The following is a 13,863-nucleotide window of genomic DNA, read 5'->3' as shown; positions in this document are numbered from 1 at the left end:
GGGTGCAGGCTGTCCCTCGTGACTGCCAGTTTACTTGGAAGTGCCCTCCAGCCTTCCTTGATTTCATTACACCCATACAGAGAGGAGTTGCAAAGGCAGAAAGCACACAACATAATCGGAGCAAAGCAAATAGTAAATAATAGAGCCAGCCCCGGAGGGAAGCTGACTTCAGGAGTGACTTCATATTTTATACTAAGTGGTTGAATTTAATAACACAAAACAAGCGAGTGAAATCACTGCTACACCTGTCACAGGATAACCAGCAGGGGGCTGCATGTGGGTGGAGGGGTTATGCAGAGAATGGAATCAGGCACCTGTTTCCACTCACAGAGCAGCATGATCTGGGAGGAATGTGAGTAAGAAACAGCACATTCCCATAAGGCAGGTGTCAGGTGCCATTGCCATTAATGCTGATCAGAGGTGAGCCATTCCCCAGAGCCCAAAAGCTCAAAGGCTTAGAAGCTCCCCATAAGGCCCAAAGGCTCTCCTATTCCTTCATGGTTGGACATGTAGTAATAGATGAAGCAAAGATGATTTGATTATAATCTTAAAATTATAAAGAACCTCTAAGTTGTGTCAGTCTCTAGTTGTTTATCCTTCATTCACTAGAGACACCGCTGATGTCTTGGCTTGCTCGTGAATCAGATTTGAATGAGGTAGAGTTGTGCAAAATCATCTGTCTCCCTCTCTTCCAGAGTCATCAAAGCCCAGTGGCAAGACAAAACTCAAGATGAGTGGTGATGGCCCAGGATATAGTGGGTGACCTTGGTGTCTTCAATCTCTTACCAAGCTCTAAGGACTCCACAGCATCTGCTGCAGCCACCTACGTGGCCCTTGGAACAAATTGTTCTTGTCTGCCCAATATATTGGGAGGAGTCTTCCCATGCTTGAAGTTGGCATCCCTCTAGCTCACCAACAAGTTTAAAGGCTATCAGTTATATCAATAAGTACCATATTCTGAGCAGGCCAAACACATTGAAAAGTTTCAATTACCAATCTATTGACCCATAAAAAGAACTAGCTAAGTGTGGAGAGTTCACTCCCAAGAATTATCCACTATCTGAAGAATGTTTTCAACTACAAACCATTTGCTATGGTAGAGAAGATCTGTGATCTGTGATGGCAAAAAGGATAAACAAAACAAAGAAATCATGGAAACATGCCACGCCAACCATCGCTAGAAAAGTGATGGACTTGACAAGAATTATATTTATGTACTTTAGACATGGCCAGTGTGGGAATTTGTTGTGCTAGACTACATGTATTTGTTATGAGGGTTAAAACATTATTCAGTGGGGGGAGGGAGCAGAGGAAGAAAGAAATAAGAAATGCTTATATAAATAAACAGTATAAGATGTGCAATAATATTATAAAATTAAAGGAAAAATATTAAGCATATGAAATGAAAAAAAATAAAATCATGGATCCTTGAAGAAGCTAAAAGTCTTGGTAACATCGTGCTTATCCATCATACCTGGGGTAGAAAAATTAATATTTACTCACTTGGGTAATGTCTTTGCATAGACAAATACGTTAAGACTAGTAAGTGAATCATAGCCTTGGTTTCGAGACTTCTAGGAAAGCCCTTTGCTTAAATTTACACAATCACAGGTATCTGAAAAGCCCATGTAAATCCATGTAAGAATTTCCCCTTAATACTCATTCATTTTCTAATTTTCTTTCCTTAAAAATGTAAAGTTTCTAAAACCAAGTTAGTGACTTCTCAATGGAAATTCAAAAATTTCTACATAATAAATTGCTGCATAATACACTGCTAGAATAATATAAGATTTGATGCTTTTGGAAGAATAGGTTCATTTTCTTAGGAATAGAGATAGGTTGCACTAGACTAGGTCATCCACATTTTCTCTTCTCACCCATGGCACTTCTTTATCCTATGATTAGCTGGGGATTGAGTAACCCTAGTCCTTGAGCAGCTAATTAGTTTGAATAGGGATCCAATTCATGGATTTTATTTCATTAGCACTATATTCACCTCCATAACCTCTGAACTCCACAGCTCTTGCTTTAGCATCATTTAGCATATGCTTTCACTGTTAATTAACTTTTTATGTATGTGCCCCATGGCTCTGTTAAGGCAATTGGTACATGAGAAGCTCTTTCCCACCCATTTGAATAGGCTTAAGGTGGGGCCCCAGGTGGGGCCGACTAAGGGAGTGGGGCCAACTGCATCTGATTAGATTTTTGTTCCTAAGTTTGCCCCAAACCCCTAATTACTAGGTGGTAAGCCAATGTGGGTGTGAAGCTCCCAGGGTCCTAAGGGGAGGTGCTAAGACCAGAGCCAATCAATCATAGGAGCCTAAGTTCTGGTCGCTCAGACACGATTGATGACATCTGAAACTGTGTAAAAAGAGAGAACACAGCATGGAGGCAGGAAAAGCAGCAGCGGCAGCAACAGTGGCATCAACAGCCTAAGCAGAAGGAGCTGAAGCAGCAGGTGCTGCTGGTAGCAGGGCTGACCCACGTGCAGACCAGAGAGTGCTGGAGTGCTGAGCAAGGGCTTGAGGCCAGTGGGTAATCTTCTTACTGGAGGGGGGGAGCATGAATATGATTTGGTTTAATGTCGTCATGTTTTTCTGTAACCTCCTGGTTACTCTTGTGAGGCAGACTTATTGGGCCTGGAAGCTTTTGGCCAAGATATCAAATTGGGGACACTGGTTTGTGGGTCTGCTACTTTGGAGCTTCAATAAATTCTTAAATTCTTCTGCCTTCTACTTAGAGAATTCCTTATATCCTGTGGTTCTGAACCATTCAGGCATATACTTATATATGCCTGATTTTCTTTGAATTCATGAATTCTGCCTTCATGATATAGGCTCCTTAAATAAACTGTGAGCTCCTGGAGGGCAGGAAATTTAAGCATATTTCCTATAGTATCTAGTATGGGACTAGGCATATAATACTCAGTAAATATTTAAAAGGATTGGGATGGCTGGAAAAGGAGGTGGGCTAGTTATATAGTGAATGTGGGTTAATAGATAAACAGCTTGAAGTTTTAATTTCCCCCTACAAAATATTTTTACATCCCCCAGGAGGCCTCCAGCATTTTAGGTAGATCCTCTATGAAATGTTTATGTAAAGACATGGATAAAAATACAGGATGAGAAGGGCTGGAGAGATTGTTATCTGTAATGATGGAGGGGGTGCCATATTGTTGAAGCCAAAGTACTATCAAAGCATATTACCTAAAATACTAGACCCAGAAAGGGCTTTGAAGGTCATATAGTCTAATCTAGTTACTTTGAAAAGAGGAAAATTTGCCCCTGAGAGAGCAAATGACTTGCCCAAAGTCACACTAGTGAGAGAGGTGGCAACCAAATGCATAGCTTCTGACTTCAAAATAAGTCCTTTACTTATGATGAAAAATTCTATTCACCTCTAGAGAAAGAATTAATTGAGTCTGAATGTAGATTGAAGCATACTTTTTAAAACTTTCTTTTGCTTGGGGGTTTTTGTCTTTTTTTTCTTTCACAACATGGCTAATATGGAAATATATTTTGCATGACTGCACATATATTATCTATATCAATTTGTTTGCCTTCTCAAGTAGGGAACAGGGGAGGGAGAGAAGGAGACAGAAAATTTGGAACTCAAATTATTTTTAAAATGAATGATAAAAATGTTTTTACATCGCATTGGAAAAAATAAAATGTAAAATTAAAAGAAACAAACAGAAAACAAGTCCTTCATCTAATATACCATATTGCCTCTGTAATATAGGACAACTAACTACAATGACTGAATCAAATTATAAATGTAGACACTATGGGTCATTTGTGTAGTAAGTGCCCCTAAAGCATCCCCATGGGCGAATGAGTCACTTTATTTCTTCGAAACTTATTTTCACCACCTATTAAATCAGTTAATGTATGCAAAGCACTATATAAATGCTAGCTATTATTACTATTACCTTTAAAATGGAGACGATTATACTTGCAGTCTTCACTGGGATTTTGTGAGAACCATACTTTAGAAAGAATAAAATACTATATAAATACGAGTCATCATTATGTTTCGATGTTGTATAATACTTTACAATATAAGATAAAATAATAATTTTATATTTACTTTTTTGGACGTCATTATTGACTCGTTACATTTGCAGTCTACTATAACACCCGGGTCATTTTCAGATGAACTAATGACTCATCAGGCCTCCCCACTCCTATGCTTAGGGAGTTCATTTTTTAGTACAAATATAGGCCTTTATCTTGATTTGTATTACATTTTTGCCTTTATTTCATTAGTTGTAACATTATGAGCAAATGGTGGTATATAATCTATCATCCAAGAGGTATAGGATCAGAAGAGATGGTGGGCCAGACCTGTAGTGAGGAAGAATAGCAGATGGACAATGTTAGTACATGTGCAGCCAAAGGCCCAGAGGTCTAGAACTTTGAATGAAATCCTTATGGAGGCTTTTAGGGAGCACATGAACAAGAGTTCCACAGGATGTGAGGGTGTAAGGAGGTTGTGAGCTCTACAACTGTAGGGAGTGCCTACATGAATGAGCTCATGGATCAAGTGTACTTTTGAAGCATTAAAATAAATGTTCTCTCCTAAGATTTATTTCATCATTATAGACTCTTGAGATCTTTTTTTGTTGGTTGGCCAATTTTGCCTTTGCCGGACTCATTGGGGAAAATGTTGAACCAAACCAAAACCAGAGCCAAACTCAGCTCCCTGGGGCACTCCAATGAAGCCTTCCTCCAAGTTGAAATCAAGCCATTAATGACTTTTCACGGAGTCATTTAACTACTTTGGAATGCACTTACTTGTGCTATTCTTTAGTCTGTATCTCTCCACCATGTCCACAATGGTAGCATGAGAAGCTTTGTCAAACATTTTGCAGAAATCTAGGTAAACTGTTAATTTTTCCCAGATTTGTCAGGCTAGTAGTACTCTGCCAAAAAAAGGAAGTAAGATTAGTTTGCCATGATCTTCCCTTGATAGTGTCATGTTGATTCTGAGTGATTGTTTAGCACAGTGCCTGACACATAATAGGTGCTTAATAAATGTTTATTGATTGATTGATCACTTCCATTTCTAGATGTTTGCAAATCATCCCTTTAATGATACTTTTAAGAATTTTTCTATACTACATTCTATAGTGTTTATTTTTTACTGAGCTTCTCCTTCTCATATCCCCATACTAACTCCTTTTTCAAGTTCTCTATTAAAAAAAAAACCTTCCTCAGCTCAAGTACCTAAGACACAGTAGTCAGTGACTATAGTAATTGATGAACTCAAAGACTTCTGGGATAAAAATTCACTATTTGACAAAACTGCTGGGAAAACTGGGAAACAGTATGGCAGAAACTAGGCATAGACCAACATCTTACACCGTTATACCAAATAAGATCAAGATGGATACATGAGTTATGCATAAAGGGTGAAACTATATGCAAATTAGGAGAGCAAGGAATAATTTACCTATGAGATCTATGGAGAACTGAAGAAGAGATAGAGAACATTATGAATTGCAAAATAGATAATTTTGATTACATTAAATTTAAAAATTGCACAAACAAAGCCAATGCAACCAAGATTAGAAGGGAACCATAAAGCTGGAAAACAATTTTTATAGCCAGTATTTCTGATAAAAGCCTCATCTCTAAAATATGTACAGAATTGAGCCAATTTCATAAGAATACAAGTCATTCCCCAATTTAATGGTCAAAAGATATGAACAGACAGTTTTCAAATGAAGACATTAAAGCTATGTATAGTCATATAAAAATGCTCTAGATCACTTGATTAGAGAAATGTAAATTAAAACAAATTTGAGGTACCACATCACACCTATCAGATTGGCTAACATGACAAAAGAGGAAAATGATAAATGTTGGAGAAGATGTAGGAAAATTGTAACCCTAATGCATTGTTGGCGGAGTTGTGAACTGATCCAACTATTCTGAAGAGCAATGCACAAAGGACCATAAAACTGTGCATACCCTTTGATCCAGCAATACCACTACTAGGTCTGCATCCCAAAGAGATCATAAAAAGGGGAAAAGATCCACATTTATAAAAATATTTATAGCAGCATTTTTGTGGTACCAAAGAATAGCAAATTGAGGGGATGTCCATCAATTGGGGAATGACTGAACAAGTTGTGGTTTATGGATGTAATGTAACATTATTGTTCCACAAGAAATGGTGAGCAGATGTATTTGAGAAAAACCTAGAATGACTCGCATGAACTGATGATGAGTGAAGTGAACAGAACCAAGAGAACATTATACACAGTAACAGTCACATTGTACAATGACTGACTTTATTAGACTTAGTTCTTCTGAGAAATGCAATGATCTAGAAAATTCCAAAAGACTCATAATGGAAAGTGCTATCCACATCCAAAGAAAGAATTATAGAGTCTGAATGCAGAATGAGTCATACTATTTTCTTTTTTGTTGTTTGGTTGGTTTTTTTTCTTTCTTGTGGTTTTTCCCTTTTGTCATGATCCTTCTTTCACAACATGATTAATGTGAAAATATGTTTAATATGATTGTACATCTATAACTTAGATTGCATGCTGTCTTGGGGAGGGGGGTTGTGGAGAGGAGAAAACTTTAGAATTCAATATCTTATAAAAGCAAATGTTGAAAAATAAAAACAAATTGATTAATTAAAAAACCCTTCCTGAACACCTAGGATATCTGTTCTAGCCTTATTTAGCGGCTCTGTCTAAACACACTCCTGTAGTTCCTACCCTATACTATCAACATTTAGATGAGAGTATGAATAAAGTCACCAAAAACAGTCTTTAGTTTTTGTTGTTGTTGATAGAGTGTTCACCACAATGACTTATACTAGCTTTCTCTAATTCTTCCCCCTCTCAGACTAAGTATTCTTCCTCTCTAGATCCTTGAAACCTGACCATCTCTTTGTACCATTATGGACTTCAAGAACTCGGTCTTTTGCTTGCCTCATCTGGGGATATTTCTGTATTTCTTCTAGCATTGTTGATCTCCTTTTTGATTTGTGAAGCCAGCCTGATAAGCCGGACTTCCAGTCCTGGACCCTCCTGGTCTGGATAACACTGAACTCTATTGGCCGTACAAGTCCTATTCTGTTGTTGCCCAAATACTGGCATGTCACGCCCTTCTTCCATGCCTAAACAGATGGTGATAAAACAAGGCAGAGAACAGCTGGGGTGAGTCACCTGCAAACTCTCAAGGAGGAAACATCTAAGATAGAGGAGACAGGATGTCTCATTGTTTTATTGTGTTCATGAAAATTGTTGGATCATCTAGAGAGGCCTTTAAATAATAATGAGATCTGGTCACCAAAGTGCAGAGCAAAGGAAATGCGACCATTTCATTTCTTTTTAAATCATTAAACTTGAAAAGTATCACAGCATCAAGAAGAGTCTCATCAATGCTTAATGTTTCTAAGTCAGTTGCGTGATCTTGAAAGGACTGCAGCAGCCCTGGGGACAAAAGAGAAGCAGAGCACAGAGAACAACCCAGCGGGATGCGGGAACATCTCTGCACCAATGCTCTGCCATCTTGAATTTCAACCTTTAGGACTACGCTAGTCACTGGCCTCTCTGGTGGAGATTCAAAGCAGTTAGCATTATGAAAGCAATGTTTCTCTCAGAAAGAAAAAGGATCTGTCTAGAGGTGAAAAGCGTGTTGTTGAAGTTAGCGTGGTCTGTTCCTTTGTATAGAACACTAAAATGGCTATCAGGAAATACAAATTCTATCATTGACCAGGGTGGCCTCGGGTAAAAAGGAAGAACACTGGCAATGATACTAAAGCATTTTATATCATTTTAACGTTTGAAAAGCACTTGACACATGTTCTTTCTTTTGATGTTATCACAGTCCTGGGAAGGAGGTGCTATCAGTATTCCCATTTTATAGATGAAACAAAGGCTGTGAGGTTAAGTCACTTGCTCTGGGTCACACACCTAGTAAATGTCTGAGGCTGACTCAAAGTTGAGTGCTCAGTACTATTCCATCTAGTGGACTCAACACCATAGGACTTACATTTTCACAAATGTGAAATGGCAATGCTATTTGTATCTCATACCTCATAGGGAACTCTGTGTTTAAAGTACTTCAGGAATAGAATACCAATATAAGATTTTCATTGGAAATAGGTGCTTGCATACATCTCTTTGCTACCCTTTCAGTTGCCCATTACAAACCAATATAAGAGAAGTAAGGAAATATATGATCAGTTAAAAAAAGGGGAGATGATCAGGTGGAGATAGCCCAGGGCTGACCTTGTGACCAAGGCCTCCCCTACACTGAGTGGTTCCTCTTGGGAGCATATTTGGGAGGACTCATATAAGAACCACATCAGTCCTTTACTGTTGGGCTTCTAGCCACCTTTTCCAGACTTCTCATATTATACTCCTTCATTCTTTCTCCATATATATAAAATTAACCTACTATCTGTTCCTCATATATGCTATTCCAACTCATAGGATCATAAATTTGGAGATGAAATGGGACCTTAGAGACCAAGGAGTTCAACCCTGCCGCATTTTACAAATGCTTAGATGAAGGAGAGTAATTGAAGTTCCAAGGGATCACAGGGCTCATGAGAATCTGAGGCAGGATTTGAACTCAGGCCTTCTTGAGACTGGCACTCCATCCACTGAATGACCTAGCTGTTTCTTAGCAATTGTGCCATCCATTCCCCATGACTGAAATAAATTCTCTCCCCTCCACTTTTTAGCAACTCTAGCTGCATATCTGTCTTGTCATACAAGGCACTGTGCTAAGTATGGGTGTTAAGAAGCAGAAATAGTCTCTGCCCTCACAGAGTTTATATTCTATTGGGGGAGACAATATGTACATATATCTCTATCAATCTCTCTCTCTATCTCTATCTATCTATATGTATATATGAGATATGCAAATTAGATAACAAGCTAACCTTACAGGGGAAAGAATATTCTCTCTCTCTCTCTCTCTCTGTCTCTGTCTCTGTCTCTGTCTCTCTCGTATAGATAGATATAGATATATAGACAGATATATATAGATAGGTAGAGCTATATATAGTACAGTCTAGAATATGCTATGAAATTCTTTAAAGTATCATTAAAGGGATGATTTGTGAATGTGTGTGTGTGTGCGTGTCTGTGTGTCTCTGTATGTATGTGTGTGTGTGTGTGTGTGTGCACATTCTCTTCATCCCCCATTAGAAGGTAGGCTCCTTGAGCGTAAGCACTGATTTTATTTTTGTTTTACATCCCTGGCACTAACAAAGTACTTGGCATATAGTAAGCATTTAGTAAATATTTGGTTGATCTATTGATTGAAAGGTTGTATCTCATATTTATTCCCCTCTTTAGAACATTAAAAATCTGAAATACCACTCACTAACATCAGCAGAAGGTGCCCAGGGGCCACTGGAAGAGGCGACAGGACTAAAACATTCCTTGTGTCATTTGATCTTCACAATAACTTTGTGAGGAAAGTGCCACTGTTACCTATTTTACAGATGATAAATCTGAGACTCAGTTAAGTTAAACAAATTGTGCACAGAACAATCAATTGTTCAGAATTGTTCAAAACTGTAGACATCTTCCTGAACCCAGGTATTGCTGATAGTGAGTCCAGCATTCTATTTCACCAACGCTGCCTCTTCACAGTGGTTTGATAAAGGCCTCTTTGGGCACTCCTAGACTCCATTGAATAGTATTTATATAAGTTTGCAAAATACTTTTGATATATTTTTCTCATTTGACCTTTGTGTGAGGTAGATACTTTCATTGTCCCTATTTTACAGAGGAGGAAACTAAAGCTAAATGAGGCTAAGTGACTTGCCCAGGGTCATATAGCTAATATAGTCAGGAACTCAGGTCTTCAGCTATCAACTGTGCCACCTAGCTATTCGAGGCCAATTGGCTTCTGTATTTTATCATTTTTTGTTCCCTTTGCCATTAAAAGAAATCTATAAATAAATGCTATCAGAGAGAGAGTAATCATCTCCATGCCAACATCTTCCTGTTGTCTTTCTGATAATAATGCTTCAAAACTTAGAAAATCCTTGGTGGCAGTTGTATGGGCTCTTCCTCCATTGACCCAAATCTTAACCCCATTGTTTCGGTTGACAGTCTTTGAGAGCTTTTGTGGCTGAATGATTCACCAGCCTGTAGCCACCTTGGTAATGAAGCTCAGCTGGATCAGTCCTTGTTCAGAAAACAAATAGACAGCACATTGCTGTGCTAGTACTGGAAACTCAGCCTGCAGAAGGTAGCAGACTTGAAGAGTTTCTGCTGGAAGAACTCAACTCTACTAACATGAGACATCTTAGTAGGATGTTAGCTAATAATTATAAAAATCTTCCCTTCTCAGTTTGATTTTTTAGACTAGGTTAAAGAGGCCATTCTTTACCTCATTTTTTGATGTAGCCTTAATCATTGAATGGGCATTGCTTCAGTCAAACTGAGACCTGCTAAAGACCTTAGCTTTAACAGGCCAAGGTCTTCTACGGCATCTGGGGCCATCTCCAATCATCCTGATGTGTATCTGGCCACTAGATCCAGGTGGCTCTGGAGGAGAAAATGAGGCTGGTGACTTGGCACAGCCCTCCCTCACTTAAATCCAATTTACTCTCCTCCTCTTCAAGAATGAAGAACAAATAACAACAATATAATAAATTAATACATGATACATAACAAATCTATATGAATAAATATAATAGTAAAAACTCTGTAAGATAGATGGTGGGTGGGCTTTAAAGCTTCTTGGAAAGGTAAGGGGAGGATTAGCAGGGGCTAGAAAGGCTAAATTTCGTAAGCATAGATCTCTCTAATATCATTACAGGCAGAATGAAATTTTGCCTATGTCAAAGAGTGCCTACCATAGTTGGGGGGAGAGATGATGCTGGCTCAGGTGGGCATAAATTAAGAGCAGTAAAGGCAGGATAGGAGGGAAAGGAGGACTGGGCATCAATCAGTCTAGTGTTATGAACAAAGCACTGGATTGGGAGTCGGGAAGACTTGGGTTCAAATCCTACCTCAGAGACTTACTACCTGTGTGATACTAAGCAAGTTACATAACCCCACAGGAGCATAGATATAGAGTTGGAAGGGACTTCAGAAACTATCTAATCCAACCTCTCAGCTACATTTCCTCATCTATAAAATGGCGATAATACTTGCACCTACCTCAATGAGCTGAGGCTCAAATTAGACAATATACATAAAACATAGGACAAACCTTAAAAAAATTATGTGAGTGTTAGCTATTATTACTATTCCATGGGAATATCATGGGGCCAGCAAAGCCAAGCCATTAAACCAGAGCAGAGACACTGAGAATAAAGCAGGAGGAAAAAGATGATGAAGATATACTAAAAGTCAGAAGAGGAAGAAAATTATTTGCTAACTGGGGAGTTGGAGGATATTTTAAATAGGAAGCTGAGTACAACAAAACACTCCAACTAATTTACAGGTCTGGTCCCCCAGCAGTAATCAAAGAGCTAAAGGTTGGTTTTTGTTTTTATTTTTTAAGCAATTCATAAAGAATGGCTAACAAAAGCTCTCAGAGAGAAATCTGAAGGAAAAAAAAGGCAATCAATTTAAAACAGAAGAATGAGGCAGGACTCCAGATTCTCTGTGAGATGTTATTATTATTATTAATGATAGGATCAGAGCCTTTTCAAAATGCTTCAGTTTTGTGGGAGGATGGAGGCCACTGAATAGGCAGGAACTTATTAAATGCAAGTATCAGTGGCAGACCAACTGCTTTAGAGCCACCTGGAATGTGGTTTCCCCAATCATTTGCAAGACTGCTCTACCCCCAAGAGGAAGAGAGGTTTGGGTTGGTTGGTATAGTTGCAAAATGCCCAGAAAAACAACAGTCTGGATCTTTGATTTCTTGTCAATGCTATTTTTCCCCCATCGGTTCAGGTTTTACTTCCAAAAGCACATGTTTTTTTGTTAGCTTATTTACTTATTAGACCATAATATCTTTGAAGTCAAGACTTTATTTTATTTTATCTCTGCTTTCCTTCCCCCCTCAATTCAATTCATTCAGTTTTTTTCCATGTATTTAAATTCAATGCAGATCAGTTTAATCCAATCCAAACAAATTCAATCCAAAGTGGACTTATTGGGCACCTGGTATTCTATACAAAGCCAGTACAAGACTGTATGTGGCATGAGGACAGGCAGGCTCAGAAACACAGAACTGATGACCAAATGATTTTTGATAATGAGGATAAGGATGATAATGACTATGCCATTGAAATGCATTTGGAAAGGAGGCAGGGACAAGTTTAATACCTTAGTGTGGCATAATCAATAGAACACTGCATTGCAGACAGAAGACCTCGTTTCAAATCTTGATTCTGTTCCTTTCTCCCTATGTGAATTGGTCAAAGCACTCTGAATCTTGGAATCTCAGAGGGAGTTAAGTAAAATGAGGAAGTCAAGTCAACAAACATCTATTAAGCACCAACATTTGTCAAACACTGTGCTAAGTACTGGGGAAAGGCAAAACAATCTTTGCCCTCAGTCTAATGGGTGAATTGGAATAAATGATTTGCAGAGTTCCTTTCAGCCCTACATCCTCTAAGAATGTCAGAATGGGAGGGGCCTCAAAAGCCATCTAGTTTGAGTAAGAATCCCTTCCACCACAGTTCTGGTATGTAGTCATTTCACCTTCCCAGGAAGATCTCTAACTAGAAGATCTCCAATGCCTTCTGGGATAGTCCCAACCCCCTTGGGGGTTAGACAGTACTGCCCAGCCTTAAGCCTACCCTTTACTACTTTGTAATTTACAGTTGCTCCTAGTTCTACCCACTGGGATGACACAAAATGAGACGAATTCCTTTTCCACATGACATCCCTTCAGAAACATGAAAAGAACTACTCTGCCCCCTCCTAAATTTTCTCTTCTCCAGGCAAAACATCCATTGTTGCTTCAATCCATGATCCTATGAATTCATTAAACATTCTACTAAAGGACAGAAAGGTCAGAAGCTGTATAAGTAGATGGCGCGCGCACACACACACACACACACACATACACACACACACACACACACTGATAAAATCCCAAGTCTTTGAAACAGTGAAGGACATGGTATTGTGATGTTATCTTGTCTTGTGTCATTGAACCATCTCAATGTGGGAGAGTAGAAGGAGTCCTGAACTCAAAGTCAGAAGCCTTGGGTTCTTATCCTGGTTTTGTTACTAACTAGCTCTGTGATCCCAAACCAATTTGATTACCTCTCTGAGCTCTCAGTCTTTCATCTGTAAAATAGGGATAAAGCATTCATGCCATCTATGTCACGGATAAACAGATGGTGTATGAGGAGCATAGAAGAAAGAATATAGAACTTGGAGCCATGAGATGTAGGTATGAGTCAAAGTTTTGCCATTTATTATTCAGGGTGAATTTGAATAAAACCCTTCCCGCCTTAGGAAATAGAATTTTCGTGTTTGCTTCAAATACTACAATGTACGTAGAGCACTTTGCAAATCTTAAAGCAGTATAGAAATGTTACTTATTATCACTGTTGTTGTTGTTACTAATAACACAAGGCTAGGGACTGAGTCTGTGATTTCAATGGCATAGTGAGCTCCCTACCGGAACTTTCCCCTACAAACGCAGATCAATAACTTCATCTGACTGTTGCAGAGCTCCCTGGAATACTGAGAAAGTCAGGCAGTCAGGAAGACTTCATCCCAAGTCTTTCTGGCTTTGAGGACAGTTCTCTATCCATTATATCACATGGCCTCTCTACTATTATAAGGGCATTATTTTGAGGGGCCGCTATGTAATGCAGTGCTATGCCTGGAGTCAGGAAGATCTTAGTTCAAATCTTGCCTAGAACACTTAATATGTGACCATGGGTAGGTCATGTAACCTC

The sequence above is a fragment of the Trichosurus vulpecula genome, chromosome 8 (genome assembly GCF_011100635.1).
Source record: "Trichosurus vulpecula isolate mTriVul1 chromosome 8, mTriVul1.pri, whole genome shotgun sequence".
NCBI lineage: Eukaryota > Metazoa > Chordata > Mammalia > Diprotodontia > Phalangeridae > Trichosurus > Trichosurus vulpecula.
Note: the sequence above shows the minus strand (reverse complement) of the source record.